General features: G+C 36.7%; 1 protein-coding gene across 2 annotated transcripts in view; it reads left to right on the plus strand.

Moving 5' to 3' along the window:
* Positions 1-244: 244 nt before the first annotated feature.
* The window catches only part of LOC134227499 (latrophilin-like protein LAT-2), a 349,547-nt gene continuing 330,959 nt past the window's right edge, over positions 245-18,832 (plus strand). For both annotated transcript variants that reach the window (XM_062709034.1, XM_062709035.1), the window contains exon 1: positions 245-1,004. The gene's annotated coding sequence lies outside the window, so the exon portion shown is untranslated. The remainder of the gene's footprint in view (positions 1,005-18,832) is intronic.

The raw sequence follows: 18,832 nt of genomic DNA on the forward strand, positions 1-18,832 counted from the left end.
ATACAAGATTCAAATCACCCCGTCAACATAATCCACGTGTTCTACGTGTTTCACTTTCATAGTGAACCAGGGTTTTCCCCTTCGAACGGATGAAACTGTAAGTGCGCAAACTCCACGAAGGAACTGAACTCCACCGGAATCCTTCGTCCAGAGTGTTCATTCGAATCCTTCCAACCGTGCACATTCCGTTGACATAAAACAATCCGATACGTGACGACAACGCTCAGTTGTCGGTCTACTTGTGCACGTGCACCATCTCCCGGGGGGAAATCTACGCTTCCACCAGGAAGCCGACCCATTGATTGAGTTCCAAGATGTGCTTTGGTCACTAAATCGAGTATCCTGCGGTGGAAAACGAAGCGCGCGCGAGGGGTTGGGTGTGTGTGAAGCGGAACGGTTCGGTTTTGGATATTGGTCGGATTGAGTGTAGAAGGAAGCGGCAGCAGAGAACGCACCAATGTTTGGGTGGGTGATTCGGATGAAAATCGTTTTTTCCTGTGAGGTGGATGTTGTTGGCGGTTGATGAAGGCAGTGCTGTTTGGATAGCGTGAAGTTTAGCGTAAATTTGATTTTTTTTGCTGAGTGCAGCATCATAGGTAAATAAGGATGAGCGTATTATCCCAAGAAGTAAATTATCATATCAGTATAATTAGTGAATTACGGTGAGCGAGTAGCTGTATTCGAAAGGAGTGTACGCAAAGTAATTGTATTCGGGGGAAGGAAGAACAACTTTGTTAAACGGAATAGATTGGTCTCTCGGCGGAGGTGTATACGACCGAAATACAAATTGAGTGTTTAGTGAAAGTGTCGAAACAGCAAAAGTCAGACATCGTCCGTTGATGGTTGGTGTTGTACGTTTGGAGTGGAAAATCTGCTTGCGAGAGGGTCTCTATTTGTGTTGACACCGGCTAACGTGATGCCTGTAACGGCGAGGACGACATCCAGCACGCACGGTGCGATCCCTTGTCGACGGAGCAATTCAAGTTAAATTTACTGTGAAATAGGTAGGCATAGAGCAAATACAAGCTATTGTTTGGGAACGGTGGTAACCATTCAACGATAATATAATATATGGACATATATTTGTATCGTACATTACATTTCTCGCGTTTAGAATCCTAAGGGCGTAACTGTATTGATCGATTTCTCTTCATCGATTATAGGGGAACGGTTTGGCACTTCATCCCATAACTCCTATTTCCATCCCATCGAAAACAAAGCAATGAAAAGGAATTTGATTTGTTTGTTTTCCGATAAGAAGAATATATGTTCAGTGAGATGGAGAACGGAACAGTTCCCCTATATTTCGTAAACAACTCAGTTGTTTCAAAGGCTACGTGAACGTGGTACAAAACGTGGTTGTCACTTCTGGTGTAAGATGCAATCATCCTTTATCCCTCGAAGAATCGCACTGTTGTAAAAAGTATAACAATATCTAAAAAAGCTCGCTTGTCGTACACAACGTAGCCGAGACTACTATTAAGCGAGTTCCGGAAGGTTACCACATTAAAACCATAAAATCTTCGGAAAACTACCCTGTAGTTCTAAGCACGAGATTTGTTTTTTTTTGGAATACCTTGACGTATTCCATTAGTTGTGACATTGTGTTTCGTTAGTAATCGTTTCATCACGATGCATCGTTTCAATTGATTCGAAATTTATTAATAAGGTTACATTGGACTGCGAATGTGCGCTAAAATGTGTGAAGGATGAGCGAGCAAATGTAAACGAAGTGTCGTTGCAACGCCATTCACATTGACAAAACAATGAAAGAATGCAGTTCGATGTCTGTACATTGAAGACGAAAAATAATAGACCATCAGACATCACCGCGAGGAACTTGTTGATTCACTTTTCATTTCTTTTAATCCGTGAAACGAACTACCTAAGCTCAAAGTGGAAGCTGTGTGGCCCTACAATGGTCCTTTGCTTATTTTTCAAATTCTATGCGTTGTAATACTTTCGATAACTTATGATTCTGCCCGAGCAGGAGCGACGACCTCGAGAACAGAAATTGATATGAACTAGCCTAAGAGGTAAAATACCAAAAATTAATATGCAAAATACTTAACAAATAATTTGTGATGTGTTTGGTATTCTAATAATAGAGTATGTTATGCCTGAAGTATTGTGCACATAAATTTTTGGTATTATTTTTTGGTATTTTACCTTTTATACAAGGCTAGTTTATAACAGAATTTATTTCTCCTGCTCGGATGTTCTTGGTTTGAATGTTTTTTCCGCTTTGAGGTTAGTTAGTTCGTTTCACCGATAAAAACCTGTATGCATCGTTGCTCTGATCAGTCTCGTAAACTTCCTGGAAAAGCTGTTCTCGTCTATGATTATAAATAGCTCTACGTGGTCTATACTATCGTTTGCCACCTTGAAATCGATAAGCTGATGATACGTTGGGACACAATATTCTTGGTATAGTTGAAGATCTGGTCCATTGTCCAGCGACCATTAATGGCAACTTACCATGGTCTTTTCACTATTGGTGATAGACGGCGGTCCACCTTAGCCGTACGGTAAGACGCGCGGCTACAAAGCAAGACCATGCTAAAAATGGCTGGGTTTGATTCCCGGTACCGGTCTAGGCAAGTCTCATGATATACGAATGCAAAATGGTAACCTGGCTTAGAAACCTCGCAGTTGATCACTGCGGAAGTGCTTAATGAACACTAAGCTGCGAGGCGGTTCTGTCCCAGTGTGGGGATGTAATGCCGATAAGAAGAAGAAGATAGACGGCGGTAGATGATCTGGGATATCTCTTAGTAAGAGACATTTATTATGGTAATTGCACGAAAGTTTTCACACTCCAGCTTGTCACCTTCATTGTAGACGGATAATTGTAAATTGTTTCTGAAAATTGGTTGAAAATATTGGAGGAATGAAATAAACTTCTTGGATGAAAAAACGTTCGGAGAAACTCTTGAAGATATTTCTATTGAAGCTTTAAAAAAATTCACTGCATTGTTTTTGCTCGAATCTTATAAGAAATTCTTTACTGCATACTCTAAAGAATTTGTAAAGGAATTCCCCAAACCTGTACAGGAATTCTTGATCAAATTTTATGAAAGATTTTGCCCTAAAGTATCCCATAGAAATTCGAGAAGGACTTATTAACTGGAGCAATTCCCCAACCAATTTCTGTAACCGATTCCATGATAAATTCCGGTGAAATTCATGACTGATACAGTGAACAGTTTTTGTAAGACGAGACACACCAGCCCAGACACAATGGTTGGGCTGCATAGAAAAGGGTTGGCACAAAAACTACAAAGACACGATTTCGCGATTTTATCACGCTTAACTTTTCAAAAGGACCTAAGTAACATTTTTTTCATGAATTAATTTGAAACTGCAATCAATAGTTTTCATGTTGTTCTGTTGATTGCACTATTCATGAATAGTGCAATCAACAGAACAACATAAAAACTATTGATTGCAGTTTCAAATTAATTCATGAAAAAAATGTTACTTAGGTCCTTTTGAAAAGTTAAGCGAGACATATCTTGCTATATACTTTTAGTGTTCTTATTTTAAAATAAGTAAACTATATTTTCATGCATGTTGATTCAAAACTATTTTGAAAACTTTTTTCGATGTTTTAAGCGGCCTTTGTGGAAAATGTGAAAAAAGTTGTACATCTATATACATAAAAATGAATTTCTGGCTGTCTGCACCTTACAGACTCAGAAACTACCCAGACAACCAAAATGTATGCATACTTGAATTGTTTTTCTGTTATGCGATGCCTATGCGCACAAATTTCATCGCATACCAGTCGCGAAAACGCTTCTTACGTACAAAAGTGGAGGCGATATATATGTATTTCTTATCCGATATTATAAGGTAGTTTATGCGATGTGCACGATTTTTAAGCGAGTTTGTTCGTTATGCATTGCGATGTAGCTTGTGATAACAAACTCTGCTTGTCAGATAATCCGATTTCATTTGAGTTTGTTTGCAGGAATATGCGATGTCAACAAATGAAGCTGGAATAAACTCGTAAAATAGCCTACTGTGCGGGAAAATTCATAAATAAACTGATGAGATTCGCACCACAATGCGATTTTGATGAAATTTGTATCGGTAAACGATTTTAATCGTGCATTCTTATGCGATGTGTGGTTGTCTGGACTGTACCGATCGGCGTGAAAATTTGTATGCAGAAGTTTTTGGGGCCGGGGAAGGTTCTTAAGATGGTTCGAGACTCTTCCCCGCTCCCATACAAATGAAACACTAATTTCTTAATAACTCGAGAAGTAATCAAACAAATGGAACCAAATCTGGCGTGTGGAAATTTTGGAAGGAAAGATATATTATTGGTTCAAAACCCCTCCCCCTTCTGGAAAGGGGGGTTCGCATTCAAATTGAACAAAAATTTCTGCATAACTCGAAATCTAATCAGAGAATAAACCAATTTTAGGCGAAACGAAGTTCGTCGGGTCTGCTAGTATTTCATAAATGCATAAAAAACACATGTCCCGACCTGGGTCCAGACCACATTTGGGCCTTTGTTATTAGCTATATTGATACTCATTCTCAAACTTTCCCAAGGCAAATTTTACAGACAGCGTTTTTTTTTTGGCCACATGGTTGAAAATATATGAAAATTTGGCGTTTTTGACAGGAAAAAAGTATTCTGTCGCCGCATGTACCAACTAGGGTAACGGGATGTAATGTTAGGCCTGGATGCAACGTTGGCTCATCACGCAAGTTAATCAATAGTTCAACAACAATACATCGTTTTGTAGATATACATTTATCAATTCCTCTTTGAAAAAGCGTATTAAGCTGACTTTATTTATATTACTCAGGATTCATGCACTTCTTCAACTAATAAACGCAGTAAACCTGCGTGAAAAATTGCTTTGACTCGGTTTGTTAGCAAGCATTCTCGAGTAGACGAAAATAGCTCAATAACATCAAGTGTTGATTAGGTAATAAAATGAGTTAGGGACTTGATTGATATAAGAGATAAAAGATCAGACAACAATATCAATATTTTGCACTAACATAAAGTCCATTCCGCACAAAACTTTTGATGGATTGAATAATAGATTGTGAACAATTATTGTTGTTTTTGACTACTTAGCGTAATAACCAAAAATAAGAAAGCCGTTTGGTGCCATAATTTCGGTTAGATCTTCAATATATGAATCTTTAAATCGATAAACGTGCTCAACCACAGCATAATAGGCTAATGTTTGGGCCATATACCTTACTTTAGATACACCACATTTTAGAGTACCCTCATCAGGGGTGACAATGGGTTTAGGGAGTGAGAATGGGTCAGCGCTCCCACCGACAATCTGGAGGTTGGATAACAAAATCGTTCCAAATGGTCACTTATAATTTAGTATTCTGGCCCTTAGATACATCAAATCTATCTTACAAACATTTTATATAGTTGAAACTGTGACCCATTGTTACCCCCGACGACGGTACCATCAGACTTTGAAGATAGCATCGAGGAATTTTACATATATTTGCACATTTGCATGTTGGAGCTATTTGAAAAATGTTTAATTTGAGATAATTATAACAATGGATAATAAATTGATGTAATGGATAACATGAAAATCCAACGGCGTTCGGAAGAATATTTTCCAAGCTATCAATCATAGTCAGTTTTTTGTTTGTTTTTATTAGCGAGACTTTCTGCCCTAGGCTGGCTCGTCTCGTAGTCTAGTCAGCTGTTCTAGCCGGCATGTTTTGATTTATAAATTCTGTAAAGTTTCCCAAATTGTCATGATAATACGATGATAAAAGTGGAATATATGGAGATCAAAATGTCTTCAAACGTAAGTTTCTCCTATTTAAGTCTTCATATCACGCAAAGATGGCCATTGTCAATCCATATCCTCATGTGACATTGTAAATCTATTTGTATAAGTTTTAAGATTTTGGTTTTTCGGTTATTTACTACGATTAGGTATAAAGGATTCAGTGATTCTTAGAAGAAAATTTTGCTAGATCAGAAACTGGAACATCATCATCGAAACCCTTCCACTTATACGCTGGGAAAAGGTGACCAATATTTCAGCATTTTATATTTAGTATCGATTTATTTAAATTCACTTCAACATTCAAGACTTTACTGTTAATGCCTCTTGAATGTTAGTATTTACCTTTAAGTAATAAATACATGTTTTCATCAGCGAAGTTTTGCATATCTGATCTATTGACGGTTGCTGCAGTGGCTTCAACTTCGTATACGCCAAATGAAATTATAGTATTTTGAACATAATTTCCGAACGCATTTACTAATCACGATCATTTTCCAAGCGAAATACTGGAATAATATACCTTGCTGAACATATCTAGCATTGAGCGAACATGTTTAGTAAATTCTTTTGCATTTATGTAGATACAAGCACATACAATCACAAATGCACGCCAATACACAGTTTACACATACGCACATACATACAGACATTCTCTTAATTCGTCACGTTATTCCAAGCTAACTATCAAAAATTTGGTTTGGAAGTGAACCCTTAAATAACAATTTAAGTTCTAATTATTCTGATGTATTTTAAAATTATTCTTACATAGTTTAACATACTTTTCGTATATCTAAACATTATTTTCTTCAAATTCCCAGAAATACCATAAATGAGCATGAGCATGAGCATGATTGACCGCCCACGGTTGCTACTCCGTTATTGCCAGGTCAGCTGTTATTACACAGGGAACCAACAGATGATGTTTGGGACTAACATCATCTTCAATGTGTAAAAACTGGTGACCCAATATAAAGCAATACCAGCGCCGGCCGTGTCCGAAAGCAGGTCAATTGAGGATTGGGTAGGAATATGTTGACATGATACTCGCTTTGATTTAAGCCGACGAGTCATCTGCACTTCCACGAGAAATCACTGGGATGTTGGATACATGGGGTAAGGAATGTAGCAAGGTTCGTTTTGGTAAACGGCATGCTGTGTATACGTGTAGTTTGATTATCGCGCACTAATTAGTTCAATTACTGACCGCGCTAAGTAGAACAAAAACTCCGTGATCTCGAGACCGTTCTGTATTGAAAAAACTCATCCAATCGCACACTTTATGATTTAAATTAATTTCCGCACAAAACAGAACAAAAATCCGTGGTCTCGAGACCGTTCTACTTTTAAACAAACACTTTCTATCGCGCACTAATTATTTAAAAAAAAAATCTTTCACCTTCATAGTTCCGTGACGAAAAACAAAACTAACACAATGTAGGTCCGGTGGCTTCTGCATACTGAGGATTGCGTCTTTACGACCAAAACAACGCGTACTAATGAAACACGCTTTTTCATCTTTTATTTATTGGGCTGTTTCATGCACAAGAGAAAATCTTCCACAGTGTTAGCTCAACGACTTTTGCATACCGAGAAATGTGTAACATCGACCGAACCGACGCGCACTTTAACACGATCTTTCAAGCACCAGGATTTTAGGAATGGAAATGGTAGACATATTTTTTGCCATTCATTCCACAATACAGTCAAAGAAATCAAATTCATGTGTATATAATAATGAGCAGATTGAATGTTCATGTAATGAATAGAATTAATAAGATAAAAATAGTAAGTTTTAAAAATTTCAAAAAAAAGGTGGAATGTAATAGATATTTAGAATTCTATTGATGTATTGAATATAACAATATTACTAGGAACAATAACATATTCGGATGGAAGAAGAGGCGCTGATCAACATGTGATATAATTTTTATGAGGTGTTTGGCAGAATGGAGCGGGCTGGTTCTGATTCAGTGACAAAATTAAGGTATTTCCCTCTAACTAAAGTCATGTGCAATCTTCGATTACATGCTATACTGCGACAGAAAACTATCCACCAAATGTGATCACCCATTATTGATTACATTAATTTTCTCGGAGTTTGTTTGTAGTTTCCCTATTTCAACACATAAAATGTAGAAAGAAAGAGAGGCTACTAATGTGGGAAGCACGAATGCAAATGCAAATCTTTTTTCCTACAAACAGTGGGTTGTGCTTCCCGAGTCACCCCGAGTGAAATAATCAATGAACCCGAAAGAAATTCAGATAAACAAATTTGTTACTTATTATGAAATGCAGCCTACGACCAGTTCAGCTTTTGAAGTGCTCCAGCCATTTCATCACAACTTCGTGCTTTCCGTTTTGATAGACGTTTCAAAAAGAAATCATCCTTCATCCGCAACGTATTCGGGACTCTCCAAGATCTCCATTCTACGGTCGTTCTTCTTTTTTATTCCTCATCCGACCACCTACTTTTACATCCCCTCACATTAGTTATTTGGTTCAATTATTACATGTAAGTTTAGTAGCTTGAAATTCACGACAATTGACAATCCGGATGATTTTTTTCGCGTCCTCCCAGAAATACCATAAATAAAAAGAACGAAAAAAATTTTCCTATGCATTTTATTCTCTTAAAATAACCCGAATGTTACTTTAAAACATTGTAATCCCTCTATATGACATCTAGATAAGAAAATACATATAATGAAAAACGCGTTGAAACTAGTTTTGGCCAAATGTCGTATTTTTCCGACTACGGCTGAAAGTCTTGGTAGTAAAAAAATATTAAAAAAATCTCAGCATCATCCACAAGGATTTGTTAAAAACGCAAGGTTTTTTTTATACCGTTTTCAAAGTCTCATAAAATGGATCAATTTAATTGAATAAGTTAATTCCAATACGTCTTCTTCTTCTTCTTATTGGCATTACATCCCCACACTGGGACATAGCCGCCTCGCAGCTTAGTGTTCATGAAGCACTTCCACAGTTATTAACTGCGAGGTTTCTAAGCCAGGTTACCATTTTTGCATTCGTATATCATGAGGCTAGCACGATGATACTTTTATGCCCAGGGAAGTCGAGACAATTTCCAATCCGAAAATTGCCTAGACCGGCACCGGGAATCGAACCCAGCCACCTTCAGCATGGTCTTGCTTTGTAGCCGCGCGTCTTACCGCACGGCTTAGGAGGGTCCCAAATTCCAATACGTATTTATACAGTAAATTTAATCTATTTTGAGCTCCGAAGGTGATTGCCGTCAAAATATTAGCACCACATTTTTTTTCATCACATTCCAAAATGTTGCAAAATTCGTTTATGGGCACCCTTGTTTTGTTGACAAATCGTTCTATATCGCTAGGATTATCATCTTACCTATTTTTATGACGTTCTAATGCAGCTTTTTATAATTATTTAAATATAATTGATTGAAATATTAAAGTTTTTTTTTTGTTTTTTGGCATGTCTAGCCATTGCATTGTACATATTTTTTGGAACTAATCATCGGCAGATTTGGTCGCAATGAGTTGCATTCGACGTGGAATTGAGTCCCATTGTTACCCATTGTAAATCTGATCGATCGGACGTTGCCTTCTGAAGTTATTGAAAAAATATCATTTTGGTCAATATTCTTTTACTGCGATGTACATAAATGAATGAAATAAATGTAAATCGATGAAAAAGCTACCGAAAGTGCTGTTTTGATCTTTTAATGTGATTGTATTCATTATTATCCTTAATGCACTAGAAAGGTAGCATCACTGTTAGGTGGATCAATTTGGGTTATTTCTTTTAAACTTGGGTGGTTTTCATTAATTGTTTCACTTTTCAGCCGAGTTTTGAAGGGTGCCCACAACCGAACAACAAAATTGAAATGTCAAAAAATGTCCAATTTTCGAAACTGTCAATAAAAATTGTCAAATTGTCGAAATCAAGCTAATTTCTTCGCAAGTAGTAAGATAGTTACTGGTACTGGTACTGGTACTGGGTACTGGTAGCTCGAGCTAGGGCAATAAGTTGGGGTAATAAGGACTCATTGTATTTAGTCATCGTAACCAGTTGCAGTCTCTGAATTATAACTAAATTATCTTTACTCTGCAAATGGTAAAATACTCGAATTCCCTCTCCCTCTGTTTAAAGCTAAATTGTGTGCAGCGGAAGTAACTTTTCTAGCAATTTGTTAAACAATGGTAGTGAGAGGAACAGACGAACATTTTTGTTACTGAACAAATCTTTAGCTAGAAATGGTTTTTATAGATAGAGCTAAATCCCGGGTTTGTAGCTCATACAAACGGGATTGTACAAACTCGTCTTATGACAAAAGAAAGGATTGTTAAGCAGCACGCCTTCAATAAGATTGTTTCCTGTAAACGGTCTAAATAGCGGGACCTTGTCATGATACCCTTAGGAAAGCAAAACAAAAACTGTACCGAAACCGGTACTGCATTGTTTCTTAATAGTAATGGAGTAGTTCGACATGCACTTATACACTATAAGGATACGAGGAATGCTGCAATAGATCTAATAACTGGACGCTGGGGCACACTCGAACAGGAAAAAAAAATAAAGAGAAATTTATTCGAAAAAAAAAAAATAATTTTACATGCAGTAAAGTATCAACTATGAAGGTAACCAATATTTTAAGGTGAATCATTTAATATGACACTGAAGGGTGAAAGGGTCGATAACATTTCATATCCTGTTTTGATCATGACAAAATTTAGTGTAAGACGGCTTCAGCATGTTTTATTTGCACTTCGTGCGAAATTTGTAGTAGTTTCGAACAACCAGTCGAAGGAACAGAACGTGCGTGAAAACATCTTGTGCACTCACCTACAATTTACATTTTATGAAAAAAATGCTTGTAATACAGTTTCGTACCAATGCGGGCTTCGTGGCCGTGGCAACTTTTGCTATCTAAATATGCTCAATATCTTTTTCGATCAAAAGTTCTGTCAAAATTACGTTCTTTTAAAGTTGATATCTCCGATGAGGACAAACCAAAAAAAAAAGTTCCTACGGCATTTAAAGAGCAACTTATATTCTTTATTATGTCAAAAAAAAGTTTATATAGCAAAGCTGATTGGAATAAGATGCGCTACAATTTTGTAGAACATTTTATGTCAATATTCCGCAAAATAAAAAAATCACATTTTTTTTAAATGGGCCGCTCTATTTTTTGATAACTCTAGAACAAGGGCCCGAGTATCCAGAACAAATTAGAACATTTTTTTCTTAACAATATAGTCCGAAAATGCATATTTTGTCGTTAATCTAAAAATAGAGTGATAATGATATAACAAATAAAAAGTGTTAAAGCTGTAGATTTTTTATTTTTCATTTTTCACGAATGCCATCTTCTGAAGTCTTTTGGAGCCTTGTTATTATTGCTATTGGCAATAATATTCAATTGTTTGGTGTAGCCCGAGATTAAGCCAAATACCACCAACAGAAAACGCAAACACAAAATCTTGACGATCAAAATCAGGGTAGTTTTGTCAAACATTTTCAAAAGTTTGGATTTTTAGTCAAAAAATCGTGCTAAAGGGATGAATGCTACGAAAACAAAATTTTCCCACAGTTCATAATAGTTAACCAATAAACGAAAATCATACTCCTAATGCATTTTCTTCTGGACAACACTTATTTGCATGATTGTTGGTACAACTAGTAGACTTTGAAGTGATTGATGAGCATCCCTTTCATTCATCTATCTGAAGGATCCTTTCGAAAGAATCTGAATGAATAATGCTCAGAAAAAAAGCTTTACCAATAATTAGGCCTCGCTAATATTTGTCAAAACACAATAAAACAAATCTGTTCCATCAAAACCAAGAAAATCAAATGCCGAGAAAATAACTAACCTAAAAATTTCCTAGATACAGCTCAGCCAACTCCAGCATGCTCTTGGCATGCACAGCTCACAGGTAGATAAAAATGGTTTGATAATATCATCCTTGGAAATGTGATAAAAAATCGTCAGGTTTCCAAAAATCCTTTGCTTTGAATGTCGGATTTCCATTGTTTTTCGAGCTCAAACAATCAAATTGCAAATTCTCATATATCTGGATAAATCTGTACGACTTTTTCTAATTTACATTTAAATCCAAAAAATGTAACTAAGCAAAAGTATATTGGTCAGGGAGAGATTGCATATTAGTGAGTTTAACCATTGCGAAGCGGTAATGTTTGATAGCCAAATGTTGAATTTTATAATTTCGGCTCCGTTATGCTTGTCCACATCTAAGCCTTTGAAATTAGGTTAAAATAAAAGAATTAGAAGAATATTAATTTATTTACCTTTGATTCATGAAGAATGGTTAAAAAGGAATGAAAGACTCAACTTGGGAGTGACTCGTGACTGGCTGCAGATTAGAATGCAGGTTCCATTTGGAAAAAAAGTTGTTCGGGACCCCTCGGTAGATTTTTTTAAAAATAAATAAGGGCTCTTTCACAAATTACATAACGCAAAAAACACAGATTTGAACCCCCACCCACCCCTCCGTGACTTGTTTGTAACATTTCCTTCATACCCACCCACACCTATCTGTGACGCATAACGTCTTACTAAAATTTCACAAAAATGATAAATTGGTATTTTTATTGAACTCTTCCTTAACTTCCTTCACAATACAGAATAATACTGTCAAATTTGAATTTAATTAGATATTTCGTTTTTCATATTATTTTATTATTATTGTTACCCGTAACAGAACTAAACAAACCCACTCACCCCATAGCCAAACCGTAACATTTTGTAACGCAATGTTGTGTACCCACCCACCCCTTGATGCGTTATGTAATTTGTGAATGAACCCTAAGATGAAAGATGAGAAGCTATATTTTCACGTAATTTCAGCGATGCTCATTTTTTGTTATAATATTGTTCTACCAAACACTCCGTGATTTTTTGATAGCACCATAATTATAGCCTTACGAGCAATTTTGAAGAACAAATTTTTTTCTAAAAAATATAGTTTAGGCGTAAAATGCATCTTTTCGCGAAAATCTATATCATGGACCAGGATCAGACAGCGTGCCCAGAAATAACTTTTGGATTATCGTCACGTCACCGGCTGCGTCAACGTTAACGTTTTAGAATGAAAAAACGAGCTTCGGAAGCATCAATTTTTGACGTAGGACAATTTTTTTTGGACCATTCAATCAAGGATGAGTCAACGCTATGAAAATACTATTTTTTAACTATTTATTATCGATAATTGATAAAAAAAGTTTAGAAATAGGTAAGGTACACCGGGGCAAGTTGAAATGCGGGGTAAGTTGAAACGGAAGCTGTAATTTGGATCGGAAATGACCCAATGCCCTGATTATTTTTTACAACAAACTACTCCCCTGAACGCACCTTCTGACTGCCATTCCCGGAAGATTGCAGCTACAAAAACGCAATCCTTGCCTATGTTTATTTTTCGCCCTTTGCAAAATTTTAACCAACTTTTTGACGTGCCAATAAAACAGGTCTCAAAATGATGTTTGGAAGAGTGCTTTCCTTAAATTTTCACGGTAGGTAATCATTCAATGTTGAACAAACATAATGATTATGAAAAATCGATGGGAGATCCATTTTAATTTTTGTATTTCGGTCGTTTGAAATTGCTTCGCAATTTAAACCCATCGGGGCAAATAGAAATGTGTGGTGCGGGGCAAGTTGAAACAACGATTCAAAACGTCTCCCTCGCAATTTTTTGCTTCTAAAATTCAGATACTTGATAGTAAGCTTTTAGGGCAATGAAATGGAAAGTAGGCTTTGAAATTAAAACAACAAAAATCAAAAACAAGTCGCCACCCACCAAACGTGGAGTTTCTGCCGCCATTGTTTTACGGGTAGAGCATAATTACACCAGAGGTAACTTTTTTTAATTGCTAATTGCGAATCATTACATAAGATAAGTGGACTACAAAACGAAGGGATCGCTTTTCAAGGTGCGTATTGAACTTTTTACAATGGTAGTTTGTTTAATCAGTCTGCTTCAAATTAAATATTTAGTTTAAAAATAGCTGTACGGATTATGATCCTTTGATTCAAAATCCGGGCGCGGTGGACGGATTTCGATTCAGGAGTAGTTGACTTAATTCATAATTTTCTCATGTTTGTCGTAGTTTTTATGTGTAAATGTGAAACACTTCAAAAGTAGAAGCCTTAATGTTCCCTTGTCAATGACAAACGTTTCATTTGCATTCGATTTCTATAGTCTAGTCTAGAGTACGGATTTCGATGTCCCACGATATATATTGATATGAGACAATTGAATGGACCATATTTAAGTTTTTTTTTAAATAAAAGAATATCAATATCTGGAATGTGACTTTTATGCGAGTAAGTATCAAGATGAGGCAACTCAATTAGGGATTTGGTTTGAAATTTTTTAGAACAAAGCCTACTATGTTATCAGTTTTTCTTAAACAGGAGACAATTTTAAGCTAGTTTCTAGAAATAAAATCAAAATCATCAAAAAATTACATGGGACTCTTATGCGAATTTAGTCACCTTTACAACCTCGTGCATCTTGAGTCTCACTGAGTACATATATTGTGATTTTAATACGGAAAAAATAGATTATCTATGTATGTAGCGCAGTGTTTCAACTTGCCCCGATACGCAGGTGGTGATGTTGCTTATTTTTTATGTATAATCTTTGGCCCGAACTAGCAAACACCGCAAACGAATTCAAAATTTATTAAAAAGCGATTTTTTTATAGTACTTCAAAGTTCAACTTTGAAAAAACCGTTTCAACTTGCCCCGGTGTACCTTAAACTAATCAATCATGCCCTTAGTTTGAACAAGATTGCAAGCAGAGCGGACGCATCAAAGCGATCGTAGCGCAGTGGACACAGCATCACGGAGGCACTGATAACATTTTCAACGGAAATCTATCGCATTGGTGGTGGTGCTCGATATGTTGCTGCAGATCATTCAACCTCAACGAACCAGCATTTCATATAAAGAAAGGGTTGTCCATAAAAATAGCACTGTGGCGATCCCGCACCGCCAGTGCCGATGCTGAAAATTTATTACAAATTGTAGTGTCAGTTAGTTGAAAAGGACATTGGGAAAAGAAAATTGGTTCTTCTCAGGACCAACATTTTATGGAAAGAAAAGGTTATTTGCGAAAATGGACTGTTTCAGTGGCATCGGGTTTGGCGTGGTAGCTTGGTTGCTGTTAGTGATCCCATCCATTCAAATTTACAGCATCATCTCCATCCGACGCGCTATCAAATTCGCTATTTACGATTGAGTTTTGCACTTTGAAGAGAGTTTCGAATTTCGAATAGTTGGATCAACCTTCTTTTGTATAAAATTATGGCTTTTGTATAAAATCAATGGAGACGCCACCTCAGTGAAAACTATCTACAGCAACCACCCATCGGTGAACGTCGCTCGGACAGACAGATGCCGAAATATAATGTTTTGTAATATGAAGAAACTTCGTCTTGAGTCAAATTTATGTTGTCATTCCTCGCAACAATACGCATCTTAAATAAACAACATCTCATAACCAAATTCAGAATCTTGCGAGAAAATTTCATAGGATTCTTAGAATTTGTCATTCTCCGAACGGTCCGTTGTCTGCGGAATCTCGATCGAAATGGCTCGCGCGCGCCGAAAAACAGCTTTCTTATATCTAATGAAGTAATTCCATTAGCCCCGCCCCTTCATTACTCGTTATGAGTGCACATTATATTTACACCCATATCAGATCACAAAGGGGAGGGGCTAACGGGCTTAATTTATTAAATACAAGAAAACTGCTTTCCGGCGCGCGCGAGCCATTTTGATTGGGATTCCACGGAGAGCGATTCGATAAAATCTGATGCAGCGGAGCGGACACTGCAGTACGCAGGCGTGAGTAGCACCAGTGGCAATGCTGAAAATTTATTCCAAATGGTGGAGGCTTAGCGAAAAATCATTGAGTGGCGGTCGAACAATTTCAACGGAAGGTGCCTACAAGCGAATGTATTTAGTTATTGGAAAGGCGCATTGGGAAAAGAAAATTGGTTCTTCTCAGAACCAGCATTTTATGGAAAGAAAGAGTTAATTGCGAAAATAGACTGTTTCGCTGGCATCGGGTTTGGCGTGGTAGCTTGGTTGCTGTGAGTGATTCCATCCATTCATCATTGCGTCATCCCTTCCATCGAGCGCTTGTGATTTGAAAACTTGTGAAAACTGATTTCAATTATAATGACTAACAGAAACATAACCAAATAATCTTGCCAGAAAATTTTCGCCGATGACAGCCAAATCGATGAAGACGCCAATACCTCTTCTTGGATAAATAGTTTAAGTCCTGAAAAGAACTATGTGTAATTATTTCTTGAAGTTCTCCTCACTTTGCAACGTACGTTCACATCGCGGGCGAAAACCAAACGTTGCAAATAAATATATTTGCGTTTGGTTTCGTGCCACTTCTGATTCTGCTTATTTCTCCTTTATTTCGGACATTTTTGAGGATGGTGTCTTCTAGGATTGTGATATCCTTCACTAAACGCCAGTCGAGTGACTTCAGCGGCGATGCGGCCGATGAGTCATGTTAATTCCATGGTTAGAGTCTCAAGGTCCATCCAGCTGGGAGCAACTATTCGCCTTCATGATTCAGTTGACCTCAGAGCAGTTTGCTCAAAGACACAAATTATTATGGCACATACCATCCATTTCGTAGAGCTACGTAGTCCTACGTAAGGGTATGCGATAACACACTTTTTCTTAACGGAACGAAACGAAACGAAATTTAAAATGTCTATGTTGATTCGGATCGAAACGAAACGAAATATAGATTTCTTTCGAGACTTCGAAACGATACGAAATCAAGATTCATTTAATTCGAAATTTTTCGAAACGAAACGAAATTTTGTTTTTTTTCCGCGGAATTTTTATTAAAGTCGAAGTCGAATAACTGTTTTGCGACCAAAAGAGTTATAATAACTGAAGAGGCAATCTATGATAAATCGTTACATTCTCGCCGCATATACCATTGGCGATAAGGCAATACCCAGCATTTGTGCGGCTTTCAAAGGAATTCATCGTGGAGCGTGTGCTCCCGAATCTGATCAATTTTATATCAGTTTTATATCAGTAAGTATATAAAAATAAGGAAATTGTGGAATTTTTCATATACGGATTCAAATTTCGTTTAAAACCTTAGTTCACCTAAAAATTATTTAATTATGCTGTAACTTCATATGGTCGGGGTTCAGCCAAATCGCACCAAACGCCAACGAAAAATTACCGATTTTTCTGCTAAAACTTTCATTTAGCAGATTTAATTAATCGCAAATCGTATCGGATATCCCTTAACGCCATAACTGAGGATATCCTACTGCAAATATACGCTTAAATTGATATGAAACTATTTCCATTGACCTTGTACGATCAAAATACCACAAGTCAGTCGAAAAGCTGCTTAGTGCGGTTTGGCTGAACCCCGACCATATTGTCTTGTCAGCATGGTTTTACAGTATTGACTTAGTCAAGATTTGAAAAAGAATGCTTAGATTTATTTTTTATTTACATCTGCCAGACGTATACGCAGCTATATAATTGATATTATTAGATCACATTTGAAAAGGGCGTATCTGCCAACATTTATTCCTTCTTATTCTTCGTCTACATATATAGCATACATTTGCTCACTAGAAGAATCGTGTGCACCTTTCTAAAATGCACAAAGATATGTATTTCAGATTGAATTTCACAGACCCATACTGCCGCTAACCGCAAGTCGAGCACATCTGTATATGGGCGTCCATATACAGATGTGCTCGACTTTCTGATAACAACAACATAATCTTATATACAATCATATCGACAAACTGAGCTATTGTGTGTGTATTCTTGGCATATGAGAACAGCTGTTATGGTCAGTATGTGCTGAAAGCAATCATAAGTAAGGAATTCTCAGCAATTTTAATGATCTTTCAACCTCTGATTTTTTTTGCAAATTCCATGCGAAGATCTTGGAATAACCACAAATCTGCAATGTTCCTCACATATTGTGCAAATAGTCAAAGAAGAGCTTATTGGCTTAATTAACTGACCACATTCATAGTTGCTAATCATGATTGGCAGAGAAACAGCAAATAAGCACAGCTCACAAATAAATAATATTCTTGTGATACAAAAAAGTTATTCTTATAGTATACTTGCTTCAGGTTTCCAATTCATGACCAATAAATGCTGGTCACGTGCTTATAGTCAATTTAGGATTAGGAGAGGAAAATTAATTTAACACTCATTGTTTTAAGAGACCGAGGAATGCTCTGCATCTCCGTGAGCGCTACGGAAAAGGAATCGTTGGTTGAGAAGGTAATTCATGACAAGCGACAAAATATTTATTGTAAAGAAGTCATTTTGAAAACAAGAAGACGAAAACTTTGTTTCAAATCAATCCAACGCAAGATCAATGTGCTTCGTTTAATAATCTTCTACAACACGATCGATTCCGCACTAAATCATTTTGTGCTCTTTGATGCAGACATTTTATCACTTCGCGTTCTCCCACACTGATCACGTCAGGATCAGCATCAACACGATCGATTGTACACTGGTTAAACAAATTTCTGCTACGCGAGGTAGATTTTTTTCACTTCGCGTTCTCCCGGACTAGCTACCGTCCCATGACCAGAAGCAACACGATCGATTCCGCATTCATATTGTGCAAATAGTAAAAATATATCACAAAATTTAAATCATGGAAACACTGAAGACGTTTTATAGAAGAAAACTACTTACGTATTTGTCGACTAAGATTTGGGTTATGTAGTAAGCGTTAATAGAAAAAATTGTATAACTTAAAGTTTTGAAAACAACTTAACGATTTTGTTCAGCGGCGAAGCCAAAATTTTTTATAATATAAAGTATGGATTAGATTGAATTTGTTTCGAAATTCCGCGGAATTCCGTTAAATTTCGTTAGAATCTTGTTTTTTCTAGCGAAATTTTTGTAATTTTACGAAACGAAACGAAATCAAGAAATCAGATTTCGCCATGCTTAAATTCCGCGAAATTCCGCGGAATTTCGTTTCGA

Source organism: Armigeres subalbatus, chromosome 3 (assembly GCF_024139115.2).
Source record: "Armigeres subalbatus isolate Guangzhou_Male chromosome 3, GZ_Asu_2, whole genome shotgun sequence".
Classification (NCBI taxonomy): Eukaryota; Metazoa; Arthropoda; class Insecta; order Diptera; family Culicidae; genus Armigeres; species Armigeres subalbatus.